The sequence below is a fragment of the Choloepus didactylus genome, chromosome 3 (assembly GCF_015220235.1).
Source record: "Choloepus didactylus isolate mChoDid1 chromosome 3, mChoDid1.pri, whole genome shotgun sequence".
In the NCBI taxonomy this organism is placed as follows: Eukaryota; Metazoa; Chordata; class Mammalia; order Pilosa; family Megalonychidae; genus Choloepus; species Choloepus didactylus.
The window spans coordinates 143,014,764-143,025,667 of record NC_051309.1 but is presented as its reverse complement, the minus strand read 5'-3'; the positions used below and the strand labels follow the sequence as shown (position 1 = coordinate 143,025,667).

The following is a 10,904-nucleotide window of genomic DNA, read 5'->3' as shown; positions in this document are numbered from 1 at the left end:
AGATAATAAAGGAATTTGGAGGAAAAATATTTTTGCTTAGGATGCTCTTGAAGTTTCTACTAGTGACCATTACCGTGTATTTTCTACTGCTGTTACAACATATTACCACAAAGTCAGTAGCTTAAAACAACTCAAATGTATTACCTTACAGTTCTGGAGTTCAGAAGTTTGCTTTGAGTCTTATTGAGTGAAAAGCGAGTTGTTTTCAGGGTTGCATTTCTTTCCAGAGGTTCTAAGGGGAAATCCTTTTCAAGTTGACAACTTTTCTAGAGGCTGAAGCATTCCCTGTCTCAGGGTCTTCTATTATCATCCAAGCTAGCAAAAGACTGAGATATTTTCACATCTTACGACTCCAGCACCCACTTCTGCCTTCCTCTTCCACATATCAGGATGCTTGTGATTACATTGGATCTATTTTAATAACCAAGAATAATCTCCCTATCCTAAAGTCATCTGATTAGCAACCCTAAATCTATCACAGCATGAATTCCCCTTTGTCATGAATCATAACATATTCACAGGTTCAGGGGTTGAAGATGTCAATTTTGACTGGTCATTATTCTGTCCACCATACCATGTGTAATTGTACTCACAGCATATAACAATTTGATGCTGCAGAATTAAGATAAACACATGTAAAGAACTATATTCTTAGAGACAATAGTATATCAGTTTCTATAATCAGTAATAATTGATATCAATAACAAAAGTGTTTCTAATCCAATATAGTTGTTTCATGTACATGGCTCCTATGATAAGAAGCTAATGTAATTAATCAAAGGATACCAACAGATGCAGTTAATTAAGAAATGATGTGGAAAAATAAAGAGAGAACCTAGCATTTTCATACATTAAGAATGAATCACGACTCCAGAGCCCCCATGGTGAAATTGTAGAAGATAATCTTAATGTGGAGTAAGATTCCTTCAGGCATAGAAATTCCTTTCCAATCTTTAAGTAGTTTTACTTTCTCTGGTCCACTCTCATCTGATTTATCTGGAATCTGAATACATATATACCTGAAGAAACTGGTACAGTAACACAGAAGCATTTCTGAACATTTTCTGTAAGTTTGGATAGTGTGAAGAATAATTTACCAATATTTGCGTGTGTGTTTGTGTGTGTGTAGAGGTGAGAGAGAGAGAAAGAGAAATATAAAGAGAGAGAGAGATTATTCTCATTTAGGCCTCTCTGTTCTGAATTGGCAATTGTGCTGGTTTGAAGTTGTTACACACCCCAGAAAAGGCCATATTATTTTAATACATTTCTGTGGGTGCAGACATATTGTAGGTGGGACCTTTTTATTATTTTATTTCAACTGAGATGTGACTTGCCTCATTCAGTGTGGGTCTTGATACTCTTGTTGGAGTCCATTGTAAAAGGATAAAACATACACAGAAAAAAAAGAGATGATTTTTAAGAGGAGCTCACAGCAAAAGCCTCAGAGAAACTGAGAGGACCACTGAAGCAAGAAGCTGGAAGGAACAAAGCCCAGGAGAGAAGGACCAGCAGACATCATCATGTGCCTGGCCATGGGACAGAGGAGACTGAATTGCCAGCAGCCTTTCTTCAGAGAAGGTATCATCCTGTTGATGCCTTAATTTGGACATTTTCACAGCCTTAGAATTGTAAACTTGTAGTCTAGTATATCTCCAGTGTTAAAAGCCAGTCCATTTCTGGTATATTGCATTTAGAGAGATTTAGCAAACCAGAACAGCAATCTTCTACAAATGATAGGCATGTTGATTAAAAGAGTTTTGTGTTACAACATAATATTCTTACTTCTATTAGTTTTGCAATGAATTTTTTACAGTTATTCTTTCTTATTTATCATTTTTTCTGCTATATGCACCTCTCCTTTACACAGAAATAGGAGAAATTGGAATTAAAGACTAGAAAAAGTCCATAACAGTAGCAGGGCAGGATGAGCCGGTGTTCACAAAGTAATAAGAATTATCACTAATGTTTCTAGCTACCAGAAAACATGCTGTTTTTACAGTAGATAATTAGGAAATAGTTATCTATTAATCAATCTAACTTGAGGTGTGCCTGTGTTTGGTGTGAAAATCAAAATAGAAGAAAATCCATAACCAATTTTGGAGCTTCCCAAATTACTTCCAAAAAAGACTTGTAACAAAATTATTTACTAATAACTGACTACATATGAGGAATAATACTCTTTGTGCAGCTGTGACTTTACTGCAGTTTTACCATTTTAATATGCTATTCTCTACTCTACCATAAATAATATAAATGATTTAAGAAACGATTTTCATTTCTGTTTTCCCAGTGGTATTATAAATAGTTTATGACTGTAGTAATATTTGTCTTGAGAGTTAAAACTACTGCCCAATATAGTCTTTATATCATTCTTTGTTTCAACAGTTTATTTGTTAATGTCATATATAAAGCGAAGTCTGAAATCCCACAGCAACTATGGCAATTCAGCAATATTTTGTTGGCACTTTTTTTTCTTTCTTTTTAAGATGATGTCTTTATATTTTCTATGACATAAAGCATATTTTAAAGTCATGCTTATGCTTCCAGACCATGATAGTGGGATGAGCACAGACACGCAACCACTGTCTCCTAAATTCCCACTGAAGGTTCAGTATGGAATGCAAGGGGAGACGGGAGCAGCACTGGGAAAGGAAGAGAAACAGGATAGTGGGGATGTCATACATCAGGAAACTGAGCAGAAGCTGAGTGTGAGGGTAAAGCAACAAGGAAACAGAAATGTATGGTCTGGACTGAAATCTTACAAGATGCCTAGTGGGAAGTGTAGAGGTGAAGAAAACTGAAGCATGAATTAAAGGTTTCTCCATACAACAGCTTTTCTGCAAATTATCTCATCTCCACCACTCATTCAGAATCCTTGCAGTTGGGCAATGGATGTGATCTGTTAACCAGCTCCTTGTTTGCATTCATTTAAATAAAACAAGCAGGCTATACCATCCTGCTTTCTGCTTATGCTATCAAGCAATTTCCCATTCAGGCATAAGAATATATGAGAAAATAGTTCTATATATTTGGCAGCAGAGGAAACTCATTTTGTCTGCCTATGAAATTCCAAAGACTGAGATAGAGAAACTGACACTGGTATAGTTGGAGACAATTAAGGGGAGAAGGAAACAAACAAAAAAACAAAAAAACAAAAAAAAAAAACAAAATTAGAATCCTCAGAGGCATGACATGGCATACTTAAAAGCAGGAATAACTATTAGAGGAAAAAAAAATGATGTGTGTGTGTGTGCATGTGTGTGTTTATGTGTGCATATCTACAGAGATTTTTCAGTCTCTATTTCTTTTTGTTCTAAGTTCTGGGAAATGTCTTTGATTTGGTCTACAGGTGCTTTTAAAAGGCAATGATATAAGCAAGCAGTTTCCAAGAGGAAGACAGAAATGGGAAATAAATACTTGAAAAGCTGCTGAAACTCACCTATCATTTTAGCTTTTCAAACCAAGTTATGCTGTTTTTCATCTATCAGACTGCAAACATTTTAAAGTTTGTTGTTACTCAGAGTTGGTGAGGGTAGGAGAAAATGGTCACTTCTTATATACTCTTTGTGGATATGTGAATAGATTTAACATTTCTGGAAGGCAATTTGATAGTGTTTAGTCAATTTTAAAATACACACATAATTTGACCCAATTAGGAACTTTCCTAATTTATCCTGTTCTTTTACAATGGATATGCTCCCAAAAGTAGGATTGCTGGATCAAAAGATTTTTATGTATGTGTGTGACATTGTTAATGTTTTTTATTCCAATTTAATTCTTCAAAATTTTGTAGCAATTTATATAAAGATCATAAGAAGCATGACTATGGAATACTTAAAACATTTAAAAATCATTTTGATTTCTGCACAAATAAATAAAATAGAGTTATTGAGAATGGAAATATATTTGGATTACAATTTTTCTCTCTATTGCATAACTTTCAGAGATCAAAGTTAGTGTTTACTACCATCCCCTTACTTCATGTTCTTGTTTTCCCTTTTAGTATCATTAAAAGAAAATAGCAACTCTATTGTATATTTCATTACTGTAGCTATTTTTAATTCTGGATATATACAAATTATAATTTAATTTATCCTAGACTTCCTTTTTTTCTATTTAAATAGTTTTAATTCCACAGCATACAATCCATACTAAGTGTGCAATCAATGACACTTGGTATATTCACACAGTTATGCCTTTACCACTACAGTCAGTATGAGAATATTCTCATTTCTACTGAAAAAACAAACAAAAGACTCCATACTCCTTATATCCCCATATTATTCACATTTAGCTTTCATGTAGTGCCTTTGTAACAATTAATGAAAGAATATTACAATGTTACTGTTAACTATAGTCCTTAATTCATATTAATTGTATTTTACCCATATACCCACCCTATTATTAACACCTTGCAATAGGGGCATGCATTTATTGCATCTCAAGTAAGAACTTTCTTATATTTGTACAATTAACCACTGTCATCATCCCCTCTCAGTTTTGATAAGTTATACAGTCCCAGTTTTTAGCCTCTAGCTTTCCTTCTGGTGATATACATGACCCTAGCCTTCCTCTTTCAACTCACACTCTGCTTTGTTAATTAAACTTATGGTATTGTGCTATCATCATACAGTATTCTGCTATCCATTTCTGAACATTTACAATCAACCTCACTGAACATTTTGTACTCTTTAAGCATAAAGTGCATGATTTCTACCCTGTTTCTATCTCCTGATAACCTATGATTTCACATTTAACTCTCAGAATTTGCTCATTATAGTTAGTTCATATTAGTGAGACCATACAGTATTTGTCCTTTTGTTTCTGGCTTATTTTGATCAACATAATGTCCTCAAGGTTAATCCATGTTGCTGCATGAATCATGACTTCATTTCTTCTTACAACTGCATAATATTCCATCATTGCTTATCCACTTCTTAGTCAATGGCCATTTGGACTGTTTCCATCTGTTTGCAATTGTGAATAATGCTGCTATAAACATCGATGTGCAAATGTCTATTTGTGTCCCTGCTTTCATTTTTTCCAAGTATAAACCTAGTAATGGAATTGCTGGATCACATGGCAATTGTATACTTAGCTTCCTGAGGAACCTCCAAACTGCCTTTCAGGGTGGCTGCACCATTCTACATTCCCATGAACAGTGAATAAGTGTACCTATTTCTCCACATCCTCTCCAGTACTTGTAGTTTTCTGTTTTTCTTTCTTTTTTTTTTTTTTTATAAAGGCCATTCAAGCAGGTGTGAAATGTGTGAAATGGTATTTCAGTGAGGTTTTGATTTGCTTTTTCTTAATAGCCAGTGAAATTGAGCATCTTTTCATATTTTTTTTTCAGCCATTTGCATTTCCTCTTTGGAAAAGTGTCTATCCATGTCTTTTGCCCATTTTATAATTGGGTTGTTTGTCTTTTTGTCGCTGAGTTGTAGGATTTCTTAATATACTCTGGATATTAAACTCTTATCAGATATGTGGTTTCCAAATATTTTCTCCATTTCTGCCTTTTTTCTTTCTTGATGAAGTCCTTTGAGGCACAAAAGTATTCAATTTTGAAGAGATCTCATTTTTATCTATTTCTTCTTTCATTGTTTGTGCTTTGGGTGTAAGGTCTAAAAAACCACCTCCTATCACCAAATCTTTAAGATATTTCCCTACATTTTCTTCCAAGAGTTTTATGGTCTTAGCTCCAATGTTTAGGTCTTTGATCTATTTTTAGTTAATTTTTGTATAAGATGTGAGATAGGGATCATCTTTCATTCTTTTGGAAATGGATATCTAGTTCTCCCAGCACCACTTGTTGAAGAGGCTGTTCTGTCCCAATTGAATGGACTTGGCCACCTTGTCATAGACTTTTTTAGCAAGTTAAAATTTATTTCTTTAGAAGTGACATGTATACAATAACCCTTTAGAACCACTTCCTCCCAGGAGTTCCACTTCCCGGGTGTGAAGAGAAGGTACTCCATATATGTGCTTCTCAGAGAAACCAGTGAGAATTTCTTAAAAAAAATCATATCAAGCCTCTGAAAATATTACTAAAGGCATTTAGCAAATGAAGAAAAATTCTATTCAAGAATGTCTAAATCTCATTAAGAATAGCAAGAGTCTGTGATATAAGAAGGATGACTCTCTCTCCCCCTCCCTACCTTCTTCCAACCCCATATGGTGTAAACTGCACCCCAGTTGTATGCATCAAAGAACAGAGGGCCTCTCTCCACCCAGCTTTAAGTTGAGGGATATGGTATCCTCCCAGAAGAGGTAGGACACCAGCATTTCTCTCCCTACCTTTCAGCTACCAACTGCAGAAACTAAATTCTGGCTGAGTACATCCGAAATATTGGGGGCTCCCTTCATTCCCCCTATACCCCACTTGTGGGGTTGAGGATCTACTTATAGCATGGTGTCCTGAGAATACTGGGCCCTCCATTGCCCTAGCTTGGCTCATCTGTAAGGAGGAAGTCTCACACCATGAGAAAGAGGCAAGCCAAAATGACCACCTGCCCCCCAGGAGTGCTACCTAGAAAGAAATGTGCAAATATCCCCATGCCCAGCTGTGGGACCAGTTGCAGTTTAGAGATTTTGAACAGGGGCATATGGAGGCTTTGAACAGAGAGTTTCAAGCTCTTTCCAAAAGAACTGGCTTTACTTGAAATGGTAGGTGGGCAATTTGAAGCCTCCGGAAGTTCTCAAAAACAAGGGAGTTTTAATGGAAAGCAATTAAGAATAGAGAGGTAACTTCATTAGATACATGCTAAACCAGAGGCTAGATGGTTTACTAGAAAGAACCAGGACAAGAGACAGTTAAGAAGAGTTCTTTTGGGGTCAGAAAAATTTCAAGCTTTGAAGTCAAGAAGTGTCCTCACAAAAGAGCTTGAATTTAATTAGATTAGTCTCTGGGATAATTTATTACCCAGAGCACTATAGAAAACAAAACAAAACAAAATGAACAACAAACAAACAAAACAGTTTGGCAATTAGAGCAGTTTAGGAGTTGGGTGTGGTCAAGGAAAGAGACCATCAGAGAACTCTGCTAAAACAATGTCATCTCAGGATGGCTGCTCAATTCCAAGACTGTGCCTCTGAGGAACAACATCAGAAGCTTCACAATACGGAGGGAAGCAGATTTCACTAAACTAATTCAGCCAGCCACTAAGCAAATAAACAATAAAATAATAAGAACAAGTCCTGGGAGTGGGTGGGGTAGTACCCAGAGCTGCTAAAATATGTTTTTTGAAATGTCTAATTTTCAACAATAATTTAGGAGGCCTGAGATGGCTTCAGGTTGGTGGGACCCTGAGGGTGGGGTTCCTACTGGGTGAAGATTTTCAAATTCAATGTCATGGCAAAACCTTTGAAGTTCATTGCCAAGGCTGTGACAGCACAAGAAGGGACTTGAAAAGCAAATAGAGGGATCACTGAGGATATTACATGATGGCAGTGCTATGGCAAGCCATGCCACTTGTGACAGGGGAGAGCTACAAAATCTGCCGTTGAATCTACAACATGGAAAGGGCTTGCAAACTCAACTTCTTGATGTGAAAGAATCAGAAGGATCCATGGCAGGGCTGCTGAGGCCTGTGGATAGGAGGCCCAGTATGAAAATTCTGATCCAATTTGCATCTCCACCTCTTTTCTTTTTCCAAACCCATTACTGTTCTCTACAATAAATTCAATCGCAAATATGTAGGAAGGCCTGCATATACTAGGCCATCCCTAGTCAGCATTGGATCCTTTCTGCTATTAAGTGAAAGAGAAACTGAGTCAAAAAGTAGTCCAGGGGAGGTGAGTAAAATTTCTAAAATGTAATGAAAAATCTCCCATTTCATACCCAATTATTATGAACCTCAAAGCAAGATATTATTGTTGGAAAAGCGTTTGAAAAAGAAGAAACATTATGTATTTGGAATAGATGTTGCTTATGAAACACACTTGAAAAAAATAAATTACAGGACCTGAAAAGAAACAAGAAAATACAGAGAAAAAAAATAAAACAAACAAACAAAAAAAACAAACTATGGAAACTTCCTGTGAGAGTGAACCAGTGTTCAATGTAACAGGCAAAGACTTTGAAGTAGCTGTTACATATAGGGCAAAAAACTAAATTAAACCATGCTTAAAGAAGTGAAGAAAGGTATGATGACAATGCTTTAATAGTTTCTCCAGGTCAAACTCGGGGCTTCATCTCTTTAGCCTAGCATCTCCAAACTTCTTTTTGTCTGCATCTCCAAGCATCAGCAAGCCTGTGTGTCAGCACTTGAGTTCTCTCCAGTAATCCGTTGAACAATCAAGACCCACACTGAGTGGGCAGAGCCCACACCCCCATACAAATAATTTAATCAAAGGTTATCACCCACAGTTGGGTGAGACACTTCTCCATGGAAACATTCAATCAAGAGGTTCCACCCAATAAGATTGGGTTAAAATATCATGACTTTTTTAGGGGACACAATATATCCAAACCTGCACATTGCATCCTCTTTCTAAATGCAAAAAAATGCATTCATTCCATCACAATATAGATCAGTAGGAAATCTTAACATTCTCCTCTGGCTGTTGACGTGTGAAACTCAGAACAAGTTATCTGCTTCCAAAATACAAAGGAGGGACAGTCATAAGATAAACATTCCCATTGCCATAGGGAGAAATTGAAAGGACAACAGGATTTTCTCAGCTTACTATTGAAGGGTACTTGAAACACACCGAAGAACGAGCTGAGTTGGCAGAGTCCCATTGCCGAGAGATGGATGAGCAGATCAGGCTGATAGACCAGAAATTTAAGTGTCTGAGTGCTGCTGAAGAAAAGTACTCTCAAAAAGAAGACAAATATGAAGAAGAGATTATGATTCTTAATGATAAACTTAAGGAGGCAGAGACCCATGCTGAGTTTGCTGAGAGATCGGTAGCCAAGCTGGAAAAGACAATTGATAATTTGGAAGATAAACTGAAATGCACACAGAGGAGCACCTCTGTACCCAAAGAATGCTGGACCAGACTCTGCTTGACCTAAATGAGATGTAAAGCACTGCAATCCTGCCCTGCCATTGCTCCTCCCTTTCACCCCAACTCCGTCTCAGGCCAGCCTGCCTGAAGCTGACCTTTAAACAGAGGGCTGATCTTTAACTAAAAAGCTGCTTCATCCTCTCACTGTAAACCAGTGCACCCACCCACCTGTCCCTGGCACCATGTCTCTTTCACCAAACTTCCTCTTCTTCTCCCAGAGATTGCAGCTGGGCTAGGGACTGAGCACCTTTGGGAACATTTAAGGGAAGTGAGCACAATGCAAGTGTCTTAAAAAGCATGTGCATATCATTTTGTAATTACCCCCCTTTTTGCTGTTGTAGCAACCATTTGTAAAACACTTCAAATAATTCCACAGCTCTGAAGCAGTAATCTAATTCCTTTCTCATTTTTGAAAGGTAACTTTTCAACGTAATTCATATTGCTCACTCCATAGTGCAGGGAAGGAGGTATGGGCCTGCCTCACTGAGAACCAAACATGGCCCAGGGAAAGACTCCATTGTGGGAAACTACATTGCTCTGTACAAAGCACCAGCCAAACCAGACAGGTGATTATAGGTGTTAGCCACACACCCCCCACCAAAAAAAAGAAAGAAAAGTACTGCTCAGGTTTTCAGCTTTAAGGTATCTTACAGGAAGTTTATTGTTATCTTTTTCTCATCAGAAGTGACCAAATTAATATGGTGAGATCTCTGAGACAAAATCTTTGTCTCCTCCTTTCTGTACCCCCTTCTCAAGTGCTACAGAACAGATCACATGCCTCTGATGTTGGGGTGACCACTCATGCTCCCTCCTGCCTTCTTTTAAAAAGGGAAAGAAACAAAAATAATGTTTTTGCCACTGATTTAGCAAAGTCAGTGGCACATGAAACACCTCATCACTTTTTTCTGTGTTTGAAGTTGCTGTCTCTTAAAGATGCCATCTCATGCTTTGTTTCAGCCAGTGCTGGAGAAGTCTTGAATAGTCTACTTACAAAACTTTTTTAAAATTGTATATTATTTTGAAACTTGGCTTCTTTGGGGTTGCAGAGCACTGGCCACCCCATCTGGCTGTGAGTGCTCTGTACAGTCTGGGCTGGCAGTATGCCAGTCTTTTACAATTCCTTTCCCCACCCAGGTCTCCCTTTTTGGTGAGGTTTCAGTGAGGTCTGTTAGGTGTGCATCCTGAAGCTTATTGGCTTAAAATGCACCCTCCTTGGTGTGGCCTCCTTTGGGGGCAAATTTGGGAGAAAGAGAAACCAATAATGTAATTGTTTTGATACTGAAAATAGACACATTTCTTTTTGAAATAAAGAACCAGTCCCTCCAAAAAAAAAAAAAAAAAAAAAAAAAAGAAGAATTGGACATGCCCATTTTTGTAAAATGTGTAATAGTTTTAAAGGTTGACAACAAATTTCATATTAGAAGCTAAAAAAAAACAAGAAGCAAAAAACATGTCTCAAAAATAACTTTATTAAATACATGAGCCTTAACCTAATTAATTTTCCTTATTAATTCATGCCACTTCCTACTACTTGCTCCCTTGAGGCTATGTGCTAAGTTAAAAGTATTTTCTCTTCACTTTCCCAGTCTTTACTTGTATGACAGCAAGTTCTCATTACCTATGAATTCAAATATATTATGTTTATTTTTTTCATTTTGTACATTGGGACCAATGTTGCTTTATTATTTCCCCCAAGATTTATTTCTTTGGCCTGTGTAAATTAAAGAGCTGATTTTCTTTTTAGGAAATTATTCTTCTGATATCATGGATATCATGAGGGATATTTGCATTCTTTCTATTTTGCATTATCTCCTCTCCATATTATATATCTTTTGGAAATTTCATTAAGAATTCCCTTACTCCATTTAACCCATGAATAAGAACATTTCAAT

General features: G+C 36.8%; 2 pseudogenes; both read left to right on the top strand.

The window, feature by feature from the left end:
• The first annotated feature begins 7,351 nt into the window (after window positions 1-7,351).
• On the top strand, window positions 7,352-7,584 carry LOC119528824 (annotated as a pseudogene).
• Window positions 7,585-8,695: 1,111 nt separating this feature from the next.
• LOC119528825 lies at window positions 8,696-9,030 on the top strand (annotated as a pseudogene).
• Window positions 9,031-10,904: the final 1,874 nt, after the last annotated feature.